Here is a 17,913-nt window from a genome sequence, read left to right as displayed (position 1 = left end):
TTTAGAATGAAACTAATTTGGGTAGATGTGTTCACACTTCTTAAAGCATCCTGTTCAACCACCAATAGCTTTCAGAGGAGGACCAGGGCTTTTTCTCCTCCGTACAACTTTCACATACCACAATGGCCAATCATTGAAATACAACAGCTCTGATTGAACTAAAGAAAAGAAATTGCCATTTTTCTCTCTCCCTCATCAAAATTTTAATTGGTACTGTAGAGGCCAAGGCTGCACTCGTAGGAAACAGCTACGTTTAAAGTAGTCTAAAGCAGGTGAATAGCTATATTTGAATATAAGAACATCTGTGGTGGTTTAACCCCAGCCAGCAGCCAAGCCCCACACAGCCTCTCTTCCTCCCTGGCCAGTAAGATCAGGGAGACAATGAGAAGTAAAAGCCAGAAAACTTGTGTGTTGAGATAAAGACAGTCTAATAGGAAAAGCAAAAGCCATGCACACAGGCAAAGAAAAAGGAACTAATTCTCCACTTCCCATGGGCAGGCAGATGTTCAATCATTTCCAGGACAACAAGACTCCACCACACATAACAGTTACTTGGAAAGATAAATGCCATCACTCCAAATGCCACCCCTGCTTTCACAGACTGAGCACAATGTCATATGGGCTGGAATATCCCTTGGGGTCAGCTGGGGACAGCTGTGTCCCTGGCCGATTTGTTGTGCACCCCCAGACTCCTCGCTGGTGGGGTGAGAAGCAGAAAGGCCTCAGCTCTGTGCAAGGCCTGCTCAGCAATAACAAAAATATCTCTGTATTATCACCACTGTCTTCAACACAAATCCAAAACAGAGCCCCCCACTAGCCACTGTCAAGAAGATAAGCTGCATCTCAGTCAAAACCAGCACATTAGCTTATTGTGGTTTAGCACAAATTATAAATTATCTTGATATCTTAAGCTTCACTGATAAAGACATTTCTCATTAATAGGCAAAGCTAAACATCAACACAGGTTCTGATGCAGAGTGTATCCTGATGTTCACTATGCAGGCAGATGGAGAAATGAAGATGTGCCCAGAGCAGCTCAGGTGGAAAGGAGGCCAGGGACCTTTGTCCTCTGAGTCTGCTGCTATTGCTTCTCTTGGGAGTTAAACTCCTCTCACATGTGTCAGCCAAAAGGGGCCACATTAGCTCTAGCACAAGAGGTCCGTTAACCAGAGTAACTTTGAAATAGGTTAGGAGCCATTCAGAGGAGCTGCTGCTCCCATCAGATGAGGACACAGCAACTTCTACAAAGCATTATTTCTTCTTCCAGCAGCATTTGGGAAAAAAACCCAAACTCATATTTCTACAACTTTAGTACTGCTATTTTTTCATGTAGAAAAGCCCTTTGAGTATCAATGCCTAGGCTGGAGGGGTGTATGAGGAAGCTTGTACTGCTGCAACCAGCCTGGTATTCATTCCAGACCAGGTTGTGCTCACTTTGAAGTCAATTGCAATCCTCCATGGGTTTAACCAAGGTCTAGATTTGGCTTACTTCTATGAATCCCTCTATTTATCCAGGCTCAGTAACTGGAAGTCTCACACCTTTGATGCTCCATTCATAAACAGAAAACTGGACTAGCTGTGGCAGCATATGGAATATTCTTCTGACAAAGAAATCATTGTATGGAAACCTACTACCTGCCATTTTCAGACAGTCAGGGACTGAGACATTTGCTTAACATACTTTATTTCTGGAAATTTTTCCACAGGAATGATAACCTCTGAGCCCATGCTTTTTGGGACCTCTGGCTGGAGTAAAATCTTTCCTGCAAAAACTGCTACAGACAGCATATGTACTTGTCAGCATCTACTTAAAGTTCCAGGAGTTTTAATATCTTTTTATTTCCCAACCACTTGGCTTTTAATATTTAAGCTGGTATTTAACCAGGATAGAACCCCAAAGCACCATGTGCTGTGCAATTGAACAGAGGTTTACTTTTCCTCATATTAAAAAAACTGTCACTCTGTATTGGCATTTCAAACTAAATTAATACAGACAGTAATGCCATGGTCAGAAATTAAGCAGAAACTAGAATCCTTGGTGTTAGGATAGTGGGATTTCGCCTGTCATCTCAAGCATAGCCCCACTGCTTTCTGACATTGTGCTGATACTGACCCAGCACCAATTGAAACAGAGAAGCCTTTGTGGGAGAAACCACAGAACTCACAGGAGCATTTCCTGCAAGCACTGCATTTTCCTAGTGAACCTTTCAACCTTGCAAGCTCCAGCCTTGTACTTTTCCAAGTGGATTTGTGCCATTATAACACACAGACCAGAACTGAGTGGTGGAAACTAGTACAACAAAACATCCACACTCCTGATTTCACAGGTGCCATCTTCTTCATTTTACAGCATTTCATTTCTATCACTAAAATATTCCATTGTTGAAAACTCAAAAAGAAAAACCTTGGGTGTTTACACAGTAAAAGCCAGAAGAAAATACTAAAGAAAACAGAAAATCTTCAAGTGTTATAATGCTGTCTTTCAGACAGTCTAGGACCCTGGAGTACCAGTCAGTGTGAGGTACATTTTTGGGAGTTCTAGCCTGGAGCCCAAATGGTCCAGATTACCCCAGAGGTCAGGTTCAGATCTCTGAAGGTGCACATACATACAGCCTACATTCATTTTGAGCGCTAAGGAACTGATATACTTCATCTGTGACTCATTCTCTTATGAGAAAAGATCTCCTCTCAGTCATGCTGAGTTGTAATTCACTTTTTTTACAGTCCTATTGGTTGATGGAGATTTTAGAAAGACATTTGCCTGAATCCTTTCACTCTGCTTTAGCCCCAAAAGACATTTATCTTCCCTCCTTGCTTTTTTACTGCTCCTGAGCATTCTGTAGATTTTATACTTACTTTTTTTTGCACATGGTTTCTAACGCCATCAGTTTGCAACTCTTCTATGCACCTGTTTTCCTTCTTCATAACTGGGCCTTCAGTTAAACCAGATCCCTGCAAGACAATATCATGTATTTGGATTTGCCTCCCCTGCTTGTTCCTCCACAGGTTCTTTGTGTATGCCAGTGTATCAGACTTGAAGATAACAAGCATTTGATGATAACAGCACTATCCTCAATCTGTGTTGCACTCCTGAGAAAATTTTACTGCTTAAAATCCATTGCTTGGAGGCAGGCTTAGCTGAAATGACCTCTGCACTCCAGCTTAGTTTCCTCAGTGCATTTTTGTTGCAACAGGAGACTGCAATGTTTAATGTCTGCTCTGCCACTAGTCTGGAATAAAGGTAATACAGCCTAGGGCTCGACTTGCTGTATGCTGAGGAATGCAACACTACAGCCATTTCATAACTGGGCTAGAACTTGTGATGGACTGTACAAACTATGTTATCAAACTATCTGCCTGAGACCTGGGTAGGTCTCTAGCATAAAATTTTTTTGTGAAATTATTTTCTTGCATTTTCCCCCAAACCATCATGCTGTGAGCTTTGATCTGTGAGGCTGTCAATCTGAGCATCTTCCATTGCTACTAAAAGCACTCAAATTAAGTTAAGAGTGAATTGGAGTGTTGAGCATGCATTTGTATGTAAACCATTACCTTTTACATGCAGAAGAATATAGCCTTGAAATAAACATTTTCATTAAGGAGTAACAGATGGAAGTGCTTTTGTTTCCATTTTGTATTAACAGAAACTTCTCATTAAACTCTTGAAATGTTACAGTTGGATAGCTCTGTGTTTTCCTGCTTGGTGGGCATAGCCTGGCTGACTTAGGTGGGCTGACACTTCACTACCTACACTCATAGAAGTCATGAGTTCACACCTTTACAGATCATATTTTCTACCATTTGTTTAGATTTTTTGCTTTGCATTGTGTCTTGTGTAAAATTGAATTCTGAACTCCAGTCAACATTTAACTCTAAATGAGTTAGCTAACTCTAACAGAGTTAGCCAACAGGAAAAGGAGCGCACAGAAACAGACTGAGCACACACTTCACTTACAGAGTTTAAGCTCCCAGTATGGGGAAATAAATATCTGCTAGTATTTTTAAGTACTGCTGAATGCAGTTCAATTGGTTGACTGGGAACCCCATCTGAATGCATTCTGGATGAGCCATTCATCCCTATGTGTCAGCTGTGGCAATTTGTAATGTCATTCTGAGCTGAGTGTGTCAGTACTGTAAATGACGTTTCAGCCACACAAAGTTTCTGGGTGGAACTTAATATGATGTAAACACAAATACCTACCTATTTTTCTCCTCCTCCAGGAAGTAGAGAGCAAAGCAACTTGGCCATTCAGCAGTATCAAAGAGTTTTCAAGCTATTAAGAGAAGTCATTACTGTAGTGTTAAGCAAAAAGTTTCATTAAAGAGTGATTTAACAATGATGATTAAACAGCTCCTAAACAATGACAACAAGGTGGTCAAACACTCTATTACTTACCACACTTCTAATAATTAAGCTAGCTTGTGTAGAGGATACTTTAGATTTAACATAAAGTGTCACTTAGCTTGCTGTAGATTCCAGATGCCAGGCAAGGGATCTCTTGTTCTTGAGGAGTGGCCTTGGGAGGTACCCCTGCTCAAGGGGACATCACCACTGTGCAGCCACTGCCACTGGCTCTGGGACTGTATCTGTATAGTGTAAAGTGATTGGCTTGTAGTCAAACTCCTCTCTGGTGGCAGCCACTGAAGTTTTAGATATGTCTGGTCTCAGTTCAGGCTGGTCCTGTTAATTCCCAGTAAGACCCAAATTCTTTAGGTGAAGAGATACAGCTTAGCATAATTTCTCAAGGTTTGCACAGCAGGGCTGGCTTCAGCCAAGCCCATTTGTTGGTGATGCCAACAAATGGTGTACCACTGACTCAAAGCAGGTGTGTCCATTACACCATAAAGTTTGAGAAAGGATTTGGGAAAGAAAGATCTCAATTCTTATACTCCTTCACCTCTGATGTAGCTGTTCATACTTCTGTCTCACAGCAATGTTTCTGTTGTACCTAATAGAAAAAGGTGGGATTTAGAGTCACTCACATTTAGAGTCCCTAAACTCCATTTAGCCTTGATTCTGGTTTGACACATTTTAGCTCCTCCCATCAGGTCATGAACCCACAGCTTTTTACCTTGACTGTCCTATTCACTAGAACTGAACCCTCTCATCTATCTTCTGTTCTGCTCTCCTCACCTTTAAATCCCATGTCAGAATACACATATGGAAGTATTCTTCTTTTCCTTCATCTGCTATATGTCCCTCTTTCATATTTGTGTGGTAATTCTGTGAACAAAGGAGTGCCTATGGCTTATATGTGTATTAAAATACATCAAAACAGTCACGGAGCTGAAAATAAGACTACTCAGTAAACATCAAGATCTGGGTAATTTTAGCTGACTATAGGCCTAGTATGTGACTTTAGCCTGTTCATTCTTCAAATTCCCTTCCTTAACACTGGAAATAAATACCATTAATCAATCCTCAGTGTGATGATAAAAACTAAGAGGGCTACATAAAGATAAATATCCTACATGTACAAGACTTCTTTGTAACTATTAGTCAGAATAGAAAGGTTTACTAATTCTCAAGACTACAAAAAATACAGTTCCAACTGTAGTTAAAAGTGTAGCTTTTCAGAGGTTCTGATCATCAATGCCTATGGGGGTCATCTGTGCACAGCAAGCTCTGAGGGGCTTCTTCACCTCACTAATGATATGGGTCAGCACTTCCTCAAACCATGCCTCCAGCTGCAGCAGCATCCTGCTGTGGCAAAACAGTTCTTTGGGACAGAACACTTGGAACACAATAAACCAAGTCTCATATAGAGAAGCAGCATAATCTTCCCATGACTCAGCCCTGACTCACCAGGAGCCTTTTCCACATTTAAGGAAAACCATGTCATTCAAGCCATCTTTAGCACAGATGACCTTTTAAGCAAGATTGCTCAAAATATTTTGCAACTATTAAGAAAAGCAGGCACTGAAAGTTTGCCTTTCATAGGTGTCACAGCCCAGCCTTGCTTGCAGGTAAGCACCCTAACCACAGACTAGGGATCAGATCCTGAGAGAGCTGGACAACACAGTATTTAACTGAAACTGAATAGAGTCAGATTTGTGCTCTTGGTATTGACAGCAACTTGGCAGCATTTGTGTAAAAGGAAGAAGTTAAATTAAGAGCTAAGTAAGCATTTTTCCAACAAGTATTGCCCACACAAGTGAACTCTGAATCAGCACATAGTTCTTTGCTTGCCTTCCAGTTGCAGGGAGCAAGAGTGTCCTGGTGGAGCGGGAGTGCTCAGCAGTGCAGCCCTGGGGGGCCTCGTGGCACAGGTCCTGTGCACCCAGCACCCCAACAGTCTCATCCCCTGCAGCTCTGCAAAACACAGGCTCCACTGCCATGGTCATCCACCCTTGCCAAGGAAATCTCTTTTCTTTCTCCAGCTCCCTCAGTCCTAGGCGATTACGGCTGGCCTCAAATGCTTTTTCATTTGCTTTTGGTTTTTTGTTACCTCTTGTCCTTGTTTTGAACACGGCAAACCGCCTTTGATTGAAGTGTTAAGGAAGGGAGCCTCATTGCATCCTGAACTACACTTTCATATTCATATTTAGAAGTAATAAAAAAAAAAGAAATTGTTTTCTACAAAGCAGTTGCTGTTAGCAAAGCCTATTATCCGAGCTGGCTCAAAGCACAAAGGAATGACAGCTCAGTGCTAACATCTGATTCAGAGTTTCAGTCTATTTTAAAACATTCTATGATGAGTCAGAGCCCTCTCCTAAAATATGGAAAAGCATTTTTCTTTTCTTAAAATAGTTGTACTATTTCACCTGAGAAATACTTAACACCCATAAATATGACCCACTGATATTCCTGCTCCCTTCAATTTTAATTTGCTTATACAGCAGAGAACACAAAAATGTGGTAGGAGAAAAAATTTAACAATGATGCTCAGATGTAAATAGACCAGAATTCTACAGTTCAGCTGCAGATTGTGGCTAGTTAGTTTTGTTTGTTTGTTGAAGCACAACATCATTAATCAAATTGCTGAGATTTCACAAAATTCAAGTATCCCAGGAAGATACAAGCACACAGTAATTCTCATTATCTCTCAGTTACCCATAGATTTGCCAACAGAGGGAGTCCTCTTACTGTCTACCAAAGCTTTGTTGGAGTGACGGTGTCCCTGCTGAGCAGCTTTCATCGCACTAATCGCAAGGATGAAAAAGGTTTGCAAAACAGAGTCACCTCGGGGTATTTAGCAAATCAAAACATGGGGTAATATCAGACATCCAATCACTAGAAGTGCACTGGAGGATTCAAGCGGTCGTTTGTGTTATTACAGCAATTATATCTATGGGCAGAGCTATGAAATATCTATGAGAGTAATTACTCTTAAATACATTGAGAAGAATTATGCCAGATAAACATATAGTTCCCTTATGTCTGCAAATCAATGTTTAACTGTAAAACTCCTTTGAGTTCTTTCCTGCTGTTATAGTCATAGCTTGTGAAACAGCAACTCCTCAGGCTGTTGTTTGGAGGAAACAAAATAATTTAAAATAAACCAAAACAAAACACCCCCTCCATTAAAAAAAAAAAAAAAAACAACAAAAAAAAACACAACAAAACAAAAACAAAAAAGAATCAAACCAAAAACCAAGACTTTGTTCTACATTGTGGTTTCCTTAAAGGATCATATAATCTTAATCCCAACCAAACCAACTTCTATACAGTAGGAGCTTCAGACTTCATTTGCTTTTTCATCACAGAGTAAACTAAACTTTCTTGTGAACTATGAAAATATTAATATAATATTTTATAGTCACTGTTTGGATCATTATGGTTTCTGCTGCTTACCCCATACTTGAAGTGGCCAGTTCCCTTATGACTTGATAAAAGGATTTCAACAGCTGATGTGATAATGACATGAATCATGTTCCAGATTAGCTTGGACACAGCATTTCAGTGCATTTAAGGGAAAAATTAAACAAGCAGAAACAGCATTATACTTATTACATCAAAGTAAACACTTTACAACTACAATGTTTTGCCAGAGCTAACAGTTTTGTGAAATATTAAGTAACCAAACCAAGAACTGAGCAGCAATCAGGTCTGGTGATTTCCTAGCAGTAGCATAAAGGCAAAAATATGAGGTTATGATCACATCTGTGACACAGTAGCTCCTTCCTTCTCACAGAAATTGCCATTTTTACAGTAGTCAAGGCTCAAGTGCTCATGAAGCATTCCTAAACCTCTGGGTTTTCTCAGCCTGATATATCCCAGTGAGTCTTTTAGAAAATTAAAAATACAAAACCAGTATTACCTGCATCTGTTCCATCCCCTTTTGTCCATTAACTGGGACCTGGATTTACACTGAGATTCCAGCAGCAGCCCTAACCTCAACCAATTATCTTCCAAAACGAGTTCAGGATCGGTAAACCAATGTCAAGAAAACTCAGAATTGCAACTAAATTGAGCCTAATTATTGATGGGAGTAAAATTGAGATTTTACTCTTCTTCATTTTCAGATGAGTAAAGTTCTATGTTTTCTACTTCTTTTAACACTGCAAACAGATCAGCTTTGCAAGTTTTGGACGTCTGGCCATTTTAGATAAACATTCCAACCTTTTAAGTGTTTACAGACTAAACTGTAGAGCTAAATGTTTATGTTGCACTGAATAACTTCAGCTTTGTATTTAACAGAAAGACTGCTAAAGTAATATTGTTTCAATCGGTAGGTGAAAACATACGCTACTGAAATAACCAAAATTTTAAAGAAAGATATTAATACTAGTCTGTCCATAAATATTTAATACACCTCTATGTAGTAGGCTTTATAGTTGGAATATGTGAAACTGCCACAGTTTACAGGGTTTCTAATTTTAAAACTATTCCCAGACCCTTCAAAAACAATTATTATAGCCATTAGCTTCTAAAACTAGAATGTAGCTTTCTGGGTTTCAAATAGTATGTTCCTCCCCCAATTCTAGTTTAATATGAAATAAATCCTTGGCCATGTATTTCAAGGAACACTGCCTCAGATATTGCTCAGAACAGGGTTTGGATCCTATTATTGTACCTGTGCAGGGCAAGAGTTTACCCTGACACATGCAAAACTACATAGAGCAGAGAACTGGCCTGGTCCAGAATAGAGAATTTCTGGACCAAAATATCTGTTCTCAAACAAATCTTTGTTTTAAATAATGATCTAGCTGTTGCTGCTAAGATTCATTTGAATCATGTCTCTCTCTTCTTGCTATTTACATTTTTCTTACTCTTTGGGGAAAGCAACAATATCTAATAGTGTGTAAATCTGAAAGTATATAATTCACTCCAAAATACCACTTTGCTTGCAAAATGAAAACAAGCTGGGGCACAATGTTACTTCTAAGAAAAAGGAAAACAAGATGAAGAGAGTTGCAGTGGCATCAGCTTGCAGGCTGTGTTATTCATTGCTCAGCTGCTCATGTAGAGACTTTCCATGTTAAAGCAACACAGTGATGAGGATATTTCTTAACTTCTGTGGTTAACTTGTATGTTTCCGTTTGACTGTGAGTTTGGGTTGGATGTGTTTTCCACAGGGTCAGAAGAGTTTGCCCTGGATGGGCTCCTCTGGGGATCATACCATCACACGTTTCCTGTTTTGCACATGACAACACAGTAAGCTTTTTCAAAGACACAAGCTGTATGTGTAAGCCTTCTGAGCAGTTACTACTGTGCTACTGCAAGAGTAAGACAGTACAAAGGAAAAAACTCTTGACTGAAACTTTTCCCATCTTTCTATTGAGTCCTTCAGAACCTCAGTTCAAGCCCATTGTTCAAACAAGTTGAATTCAAAGAGCAACCACCTTAGGCTTTAATCTGGGTTTTCAAATCCCTCAGTGTCAAGTAACCAAATAGAGCATTTATGTTTTATGTTTTTTGTCTTTTGCCCATGGCTTCAGCAAGTCAGTTTTCACTGGGTCAGAGTAGTTGCTTCTCAAGTCTGGTAAGGTGAAGCTACCTGAGACTCAGAACAGATACACCCTTTCTAATGAACCCAGAGATAATCAGGCAGCAGTTCCTGAACCAGCTGATAAAAACTGGCATCCCTATTCCTTTTTTACAGACTGCTTCACCTATGCTTAAAAAAGCTCATTACCCCAATTTTCTCAAAGCTCCAAGTTATTTAGAAGTTGAACCATGTCAAGTGAGTTACAGTAACTATGCTGAACTGAAGATAAATTTAATGTTTTCAAAGGAACTAACATCTCCAAGAGTTTTCTGTTAATATGTTGTATTGTAAAAGGATCTTTTTAAAGACATGGCAACAGTAAAAGCATGGAAATTACAAAGGGAAGTGTAAACTAAATGACTATCAAGAAACACAAAGAAGTTTTGGGGTTTTCTTAATCAGTTCAAGTGGAGATGCAATATATACACCCACTTGAAAGTCCCGGTGATGAGCTACAAAACTGAGGAGAGTGCTGTAATTTTAAGATGGCTTATATCAGCTAAGTATCACTGAAATTATACCTGAAGACTTGACATAGATCTCACTTTTTCCTAGACTGCTGGAAACACAGTTCAAACCAGAACATTGCATCCCTCATGCACATTTCTACTGCTGTCTGGCCACAGAGTATCTTTGGAGCATCTCAAAGATAAGAAAGAAATTGTCTGCAATGGTCAGGTTTGTCCTGACATGATCTTGAAATAATGCCGTTCTCCATACAGAAAAAAAATAAAAAGGAGGACTTTTGACTAATTTATAGAATCTGACAGTCCCCAGAAAATTGGGACTGTTATTCATAGTCCACACAACTTTCCTGTGAGAAAATGCTTGCAGTATGTGAGACAGAACAGCAGGAGGGGATCAAGCCAGCTTTCGATTTTGGGAGCTTCAGGCAGCAGGGAATCCCAGGCGTACCAGGACTGAGATGGAGGCTGCTGTGTCCTCCCTCCCCTCTGGTGATTTCTGCGTTATCATCACCCCAAAGGAAGCTCTGCCTTGGAGGAGCCTGGCTTGCCTGCTCCTGCAATCAGGAATGGAAAGCATTGACAAAGATAAGCCAGAAAGAGTGCATGTACTGCAGGATATTGGTATCTAAACTTAACATTTGGGAAAACAATTCAAAGGAAGAATTTAAGAAAATACAAAGAAGCATCGTCATTCCTTTCTGGTATTTCCTAGGATCCTGGCAACATAGCATTTCCTCAGTAAGCCAGCAGCCAGCAAAGATGGGCCACCTCACTTCCCACACAGTGAAAAACAGGTATAGAAAGCAATCTGATGCCTGCTTGAGTCCTCCAGTGAGATCTGTGGAGGCAGATCCATAAACAGTGTTCAGGGGCTGCTTGCATGAAATTCAGTACAGGACTGGAGCTAAATTCTCTGTTCTGTCAGCTGTTGGTAGCGTGCAAGACCCCAGCTAGTGAGCTCATATCAAGCCTCAACAGGCACATGCTCACCTCTTAAAATAGTACAGTCTGGCAATAGATTGTGAAAAGGCAAAAATACTCATGCTATAAAACCTAATTACTGTTGCAGCCCATGTCATGGCCTGCCATTGCACACCCTGCGTAGTGAAGGAAGGGTTTTATCCAGGACTCTGACAGCTCAGCATGGTGGCTTTTCACCCCTGGAGTACCCTGAAAAAGTATATCAAAGGAGAGATTGCTATCTATTTTGCTATAATGAAATATTTTTGAAGGAGTGGGATTATAGATGCTAAAAATGGGGAGTACATAGCATTGATTCATCTAGCTGTATTCCATACCTAAACAAATCTGATCCCAACTGTGCATTTATGCATGCTCCAGCCAAATTACTCTCTATGTGAAAAAAATATTCCACTGCCTTCATCTTTGCAGTCTCATAGTGCTCACCATCAACAGAGTAGAGGAATTTCCCTTTCCTGACTACAACCTGATAGTCTCTGTTTTGTCCCTGTTTAATAATTCACTTCACCCTCCAGTGTTTGAGTTCACCAAGTATTTGCTGGCATTTACCTTGAATTCTCTGTAGGAGGACTTCTGTTCTTTGAGGGTTTGAAGAAAATGACATTCTCCATTCATGCCTCTACTAATATACTATATGAAGTGCTAGCTCTGCACATATATTCTAGTCTGTCCATGTTTTCCAGATATAATAACTGGGTCCTGACTATCAATAAAATGGCCAGTTTTAATCACTACCTTCTGCACCTACAACCCCAAGCTTGCATCATATGTATTTCCTTGCCAAAACATAAAATAATTTATCTCTTATTCAGGAATTGCATTTCCACAGTTATTTCTCAGTCCATTCTAACATTTACAGTTTCGCTAAATCTGGTATTATATGAATATTTTATTAATATGTTGCTCCTATTTTCTTTTACAATAGGCTCATAATGTACTTTCAATGAATGTATTTAAATCAGTAGTTTATCTATGCACATGAGAGCAAAAAATAAAGATTAAGCATTTTTTCAATGTTATCTCCCACTATGCCTTGCATTTGCAATCTATTGCATCTAACCCTGAGTTCAATTCTAAATTTATTATACTCTAGGCTTTTAAAATTTGTTTGAAGCTTATCAATTGAAACTCTACAGTCCTAACATTGAAAACTTAAGAAACAGTTCACTTACCATCTCTGTCAAATTAGACTCTTACTTCTACCTCTATCGCCAGAAATAGAAGAACTGAGCAACTTCCTTTTTAAAATCCTTTTTCTAGGATTTGGGGAAAGGTGGGGCAAGGCATTAACAGTGCAGCCACTTTACCAGGTACAAGTTATTAACAGGAATTACTTACCTTCATATATATATATAGATATATATATATATATACACACACACATATACACACATCACAGTTGAGACGCCCACAATACACAGAGTATCACCACACAATATCAGAAGGCTTTAAGCATTCACCCTTACAGAGCAACACCTTACCCCATCAGAAGGCTTCAGTTGTCTGCCCCCTTATTCTTTAGCCCAGCCTTTTATCCCCCCATGTTGATGCACTGCACCTGTGTGCCCTCTGTTCCCTTTGGTGGTTGGTCAGTGCCCCTGGGCACTCCATGGCTCAGTAGCTCCAACAGGATTCACCTGCTCCTCACACCTGTAGCCCATTCCCAATCACCACAAACTGTGTGCCTACATTTTCATATTAGCTATCAGTGTCTAAGAGATTGACATGAGCAAATCACATAAAACCTAAGCTGAATTACATGAGTGAGAGAACTTCTTCAGAATATTCCACAAAACAGTGCCTGATATGTTTGAAGAAAGTTTACATTCAAAATACACTTGGATTTCTAGTCAGGAAAGGCCCACTGAAATAGGGAAACTCTCCCCTCAAGATAACCCTTTAACAGGCTCTTGCTTGGAAACTGAATATGCAGAGGGATCAGAATAGAGTGGCAGAGAATGCCCTGCTTAGAACAAGAGAAAATAGCAGCTGCTACTATGACTGCAATCCCCTTGTGCTTGCAGGACAGCTTGAAAGTTGCAAGGGACTAGAAAGCACTACTAACTTAAGAAAAATAAAAATAAAACCTCTAATTCATTGCCTAATTTTGTCTGTTTAATTTTAAGTTCTGCTGAACGATCAGCTGAACACAATGAAACAAGGACAGGCTAAAGAGAAGCACAGAAGATTTAGATGGGATTTTGAGCAAGGTTCTAACTCTACTCCCAAAGGCAAGTGAGCTCTTACTAATCCTGTCCTTAATAAATTATCATTTAAATTGACACAACTACTGATCCTATTACTGCTTAAGTACAAAAGCCACTTTATATGTGTAATAATTCCACAAGCACTGAGATTTCTATTCAACAGGCCATCTAATGTCTGCAGTTCAAGACTAGGGCACAGCACTTCTGGCAGAAAAAAAAATAAAATTCAGTCCCCAGTGTAATTGCACTAACCTGATAATTAACTGCTTAATGTGATGTGTAAGGAAAGGTCAAGGGTGAGGTGAAAGAGATGACTTTCACCTCTGTACAGTTTGATAGCAGGAATATTCCTTTAGAACCTAGAGATACAGTAGGTTGTTGGTTGAAAAGGAAACATTGTGTGGATTTCTATGAGGCTTCTGTGAGTGGCAACAAAAGTTGTCCTTTCTGAGAAATGTACCCAGAATGAGAATATCTCCTGCTGGACAGCTTGGACAAAGAGCTGGGACTGCCAAAAGCTGTGGAAAGCTGCCAAAGGACAAGGAAGAAAATAAAGCAACAGAGAAGTGCTAACATTTTATCAAAAAAATCTTTAGGGTAGGGAAAGACAAACTTATAAATACCAACAGTTACCGTACATGAACACCCTGAAACTGGAAAGAGCAGAAATTCCAGCTGGGGAGCACAGTAAAAGATTTTGCACAGGAAATAGGGAGATCCCATTACCATCAAAATGTTGATTTTCAGAGAGGGCCCAGATAGACAATAAAACAGTTACAGTCCTATAACTCCTTTTAATACTATGAATAGTAAAAAATGTAACATCTAACCTGCAAGAACCCTTATGGATCACCATCTGCAAACAGCAAGAAATAAGTCACACACTTTACTTGCTGAAGTAAGATGCAGGCACATCAGTCTACAGACATTTTCAGGTAACATTTCACCAATATTCACCAACATCTGAGCCTTTGTTCAATCATTTTCTGGGTTAGAATAAAATTTGTATCAATTGCTGCATAAAAATGATAAGGATAAGCAATTAAAACTCCAATGGAGGACTACAATTTTGCAGCCACTCAATTGTCATGATTATCACTTCAAAAGTAAACCAAACTTTTTTCCTCCATATCCAAAATAAGTAGAAAGACCTCAGAAAATCTCCATATCCAAGATAAATAGAAGAACCTCAGAAAACCTCCACCAGCATATTTGCAGAAAATATTATCAGTGACATAGTGCTGGTGAAGCAAGAGACTATTTAGGTCCTGTACTCAAATAAACTGATTTTTCTTCATTCAAGGAAGCATTTTCACATACACTTCTACACGAGTTTGGGAAGGAATTTTAAAGGAATAACTTCAGGGTTGTTTCTGCTCTCATGTAATCAGGCCTGACTTTAAGAAGAAGCTACACCTGACTGTGGAAACTGAGCTGCTGCATTACTGCCACAGAGAGATTAGATACTACTAAAATTAAGATCATGGAGCCACATGTCATGCTTAGCAGCATAGTTACTTCTCTCATTACAATCTTTAGCAGATACTTCTTCAGTACTATGCAATTCAGTGCAGCTACACAGAGTATGTGCCTATGCATTTGTATATGCATATGCATTCTATGTTCCAAACACATGTGGCTGTTACCATATATACCTGCTATAATATTTGAGTTACTATTTTAGCATTAGCTGCACATGACTAATGCTATCCTGCTTTATTGTTTGGAAGCTGCATATAAAATAGTAAGAAAAAGTGGCGCTGATTTATTTGCATGATTAGTGAAAGCAGTCCTGTGTAAGGATCTCTTGATTACCACAGGCTATATAAATTTCAATAAAAAGCATTCAGTAGCTGGCACTGAACTCTACGTGGCAGTAATGTACCAGCTCAGTCTGTACAGCCAAGGCTTAAAATAGGCAGGGGATTACATGTAGCAGGTGTAAATTAGGAAGATATTAGGACTTGACCCTGTGAAGCATGAGAAAAAGTAACAACCTGTGAAACAAATTTAAAGAATTCATAATTTACCACAATTTTAGGAAGTCATGTCCCTCCATCTCCTGCACAACTAGCAAAAAATTCCCCTTCATCTTTCTGAAAACATATTCATGTTTGCTAGAGTCTTAAAAATCTACTTATATTTTTGTGGCCATCCTGTCTGGCTTTGTAGAATCTTTTGGAAGAGAGCTCTACAATTTTCCATCCTATGACATCTGATAGCTACACTAAAAATAGCCCCATGGCAATTCCTCTGTTGAAGATACACCTACTGGTATGTGTCATGTTGATCATAGTTCAGAATCCTCTTGGACACTCAAACTACTGCTGAGGTCCCAGGGGCTGTAACAGAATGACTCTCACTGTGCTCTTTAAACAATCATTAATAACTTATGCCCATAATAAACCACATGAGAGTGTATCTATTTTCTGCTCCTTGAGTATCTCAAACTTAGTGTTCTCTGACCATGTGAGGGGAGCAAGGAGATGCAAATCAGCAAGTGAGGAGAGGGCATGAAGAACATCTTGGCATTGTTTGCACAGCTGTAGTATCATGTTTTCCCCTTGCATTACATTTTTCAGTATTCCTGTCCCACACAGTTAAATACTCCACAAATATCAAACAATTTACCTCTCATGATTCGTTAAGAACCAAGAGTTATAAGACCTAGGCAAAGTCCCATTTCTATGGATATCTGCTCATCTTAGAGAAATGTGAGCTGGTCTCTCACTAGGGTTTTTCTGAAAGCCACCTCAGCAAGGCTTCTGGGATGTACAGCAGTAACTCAGGTGCCTCAGGAGAGACCTCCAGAGCTTCCCTATGGCTGCAGTTAGCTGCAGTGAATGCTCTTGCAGCAGGAATGCTTCCTGACAAGTTCTGATTTGTAGTTTTTTTCATATACATCAAATAATTGCATTCTGTGTGTAAGGGGTATCAAATAATATAACAAAAGAAATACAAGGCTTGAAAAAGTGCAGCTTTAAAACTGAAGTTCTCCTTTAAGGAAGCTCTGTAGCATCTAGGTGTTACTCTGACTACAACATCTCTTCTGCCAAATTCTGGGGAGTATAGGTCTCCATTTCTGCACTGCTCTATGAGCCAGCACTTCCTAGTTTATTGCTTGAAAAGACATTCCTGCTTTTATTCAACTATTAAAATGGAATTTCTGGAGCAAGTAAACTGAATTAAAAAAAAAAAAAAATCAGTCTCCATTATTCTATATTTAAACATTCAAATTAGTCACTAGATATCTGCAGTCTTGCTTTTCTTTTATGTTTTTTGGCAGCATAATTATTGCATAGATGAACTTTCCAAATGGAAACCTACAGAACAACAGTCAAGTCTGGAAAAGTCTAGCCCATTTTCTTCTTTCAAACAGAAGTTTGTAAAAATGTCTTGTTGATGAAACAGGGAAACTGAGGCCACCTCAAACATGAGCAAGAACCAAGCTACTAAGGATACTGCTCATGAGCTAAACTGCCATGAAAAGTAATATGCACCAAAGGCAAAGAGAGGAATGGAGTAGGTAGGGTGAGAGGGAAGCATCTTGAAAAGTGAGAACATGTTTGATAGGATCTCCCCCTAAGGGGTAGAATATCACTCCTGTGCCCTGGAAGCCTTTCACTGCTCCTTTCCAACTGCTGGCTTCAGCCTTGACTCAAGCCCTGTTACCCACACATGCACAGCTCTGGTCCATTTATACTCCAAGAGTTACCTCGATCCAACTTTTATAAACATGACAATGTTATAAACCTAACAACTGTTATAAACATAACAATGTCACAAGTTAACAACTGCATGCACTGCAGTACATCATCCACCTGCCTGGAGTTCCAGTCACTTGCAGGTGCAGAATTCCACACTTTATTATTACCTGGCCTTAGACTAGTGGAGAAGGTCCGTCCTCAGCTTTGGGAGTACAGGTACAGGAAAACAGGAAAGAGAAGGAAGTCATTAAAGGATTCTCATTCTAGAGACTTCAAGTTCTACTTTGAGGTTTTTTTGAGAAGGCAAATGATAAAAGCCCCTTAATTACTTGTAGGAAACACCACATTCCTGCAAGTCCAAAAAGGTACACAAAATATGATATCCAAAAGCAAGTAATGCAGTTGCAGTTTATATTAAAAGGAGTTTGGAACCAGCATGATCCCTTCATGTGCTCCAGGCAATCCAGTTTCTTAGATATACAAACAAAAGCAGATGTGTTGATTTTTAGTGGCAAAGTGATTTATCTCTATATATGGTATCAGTACTAGAAAACTGTGTCCAGATGATATCCACATTTTAATAAGACCAGATGTAGTTTTGAGAGCAGGGTAGCAGGAA

The sequence above is a fragment of the Molothrus ater genome, chromosome 8, assembly GCF_012460135.2.
Source record: "Molothrus ater isolate BHLD 08-10-18 breed brown headed cowbird chromosome 8, BPBGC_Mater_1.1, whole genome shotgun sequence".
NCBI classification, from domain to species: domain Eukaryota; kingdom Metazoa; phylum Chordata; class Aves; order Passeriformes; family Icteridae; genus Molothrus; species Molothrus ater.
This window is presented reverse-complemented; position numbering follows the sequence as displayed.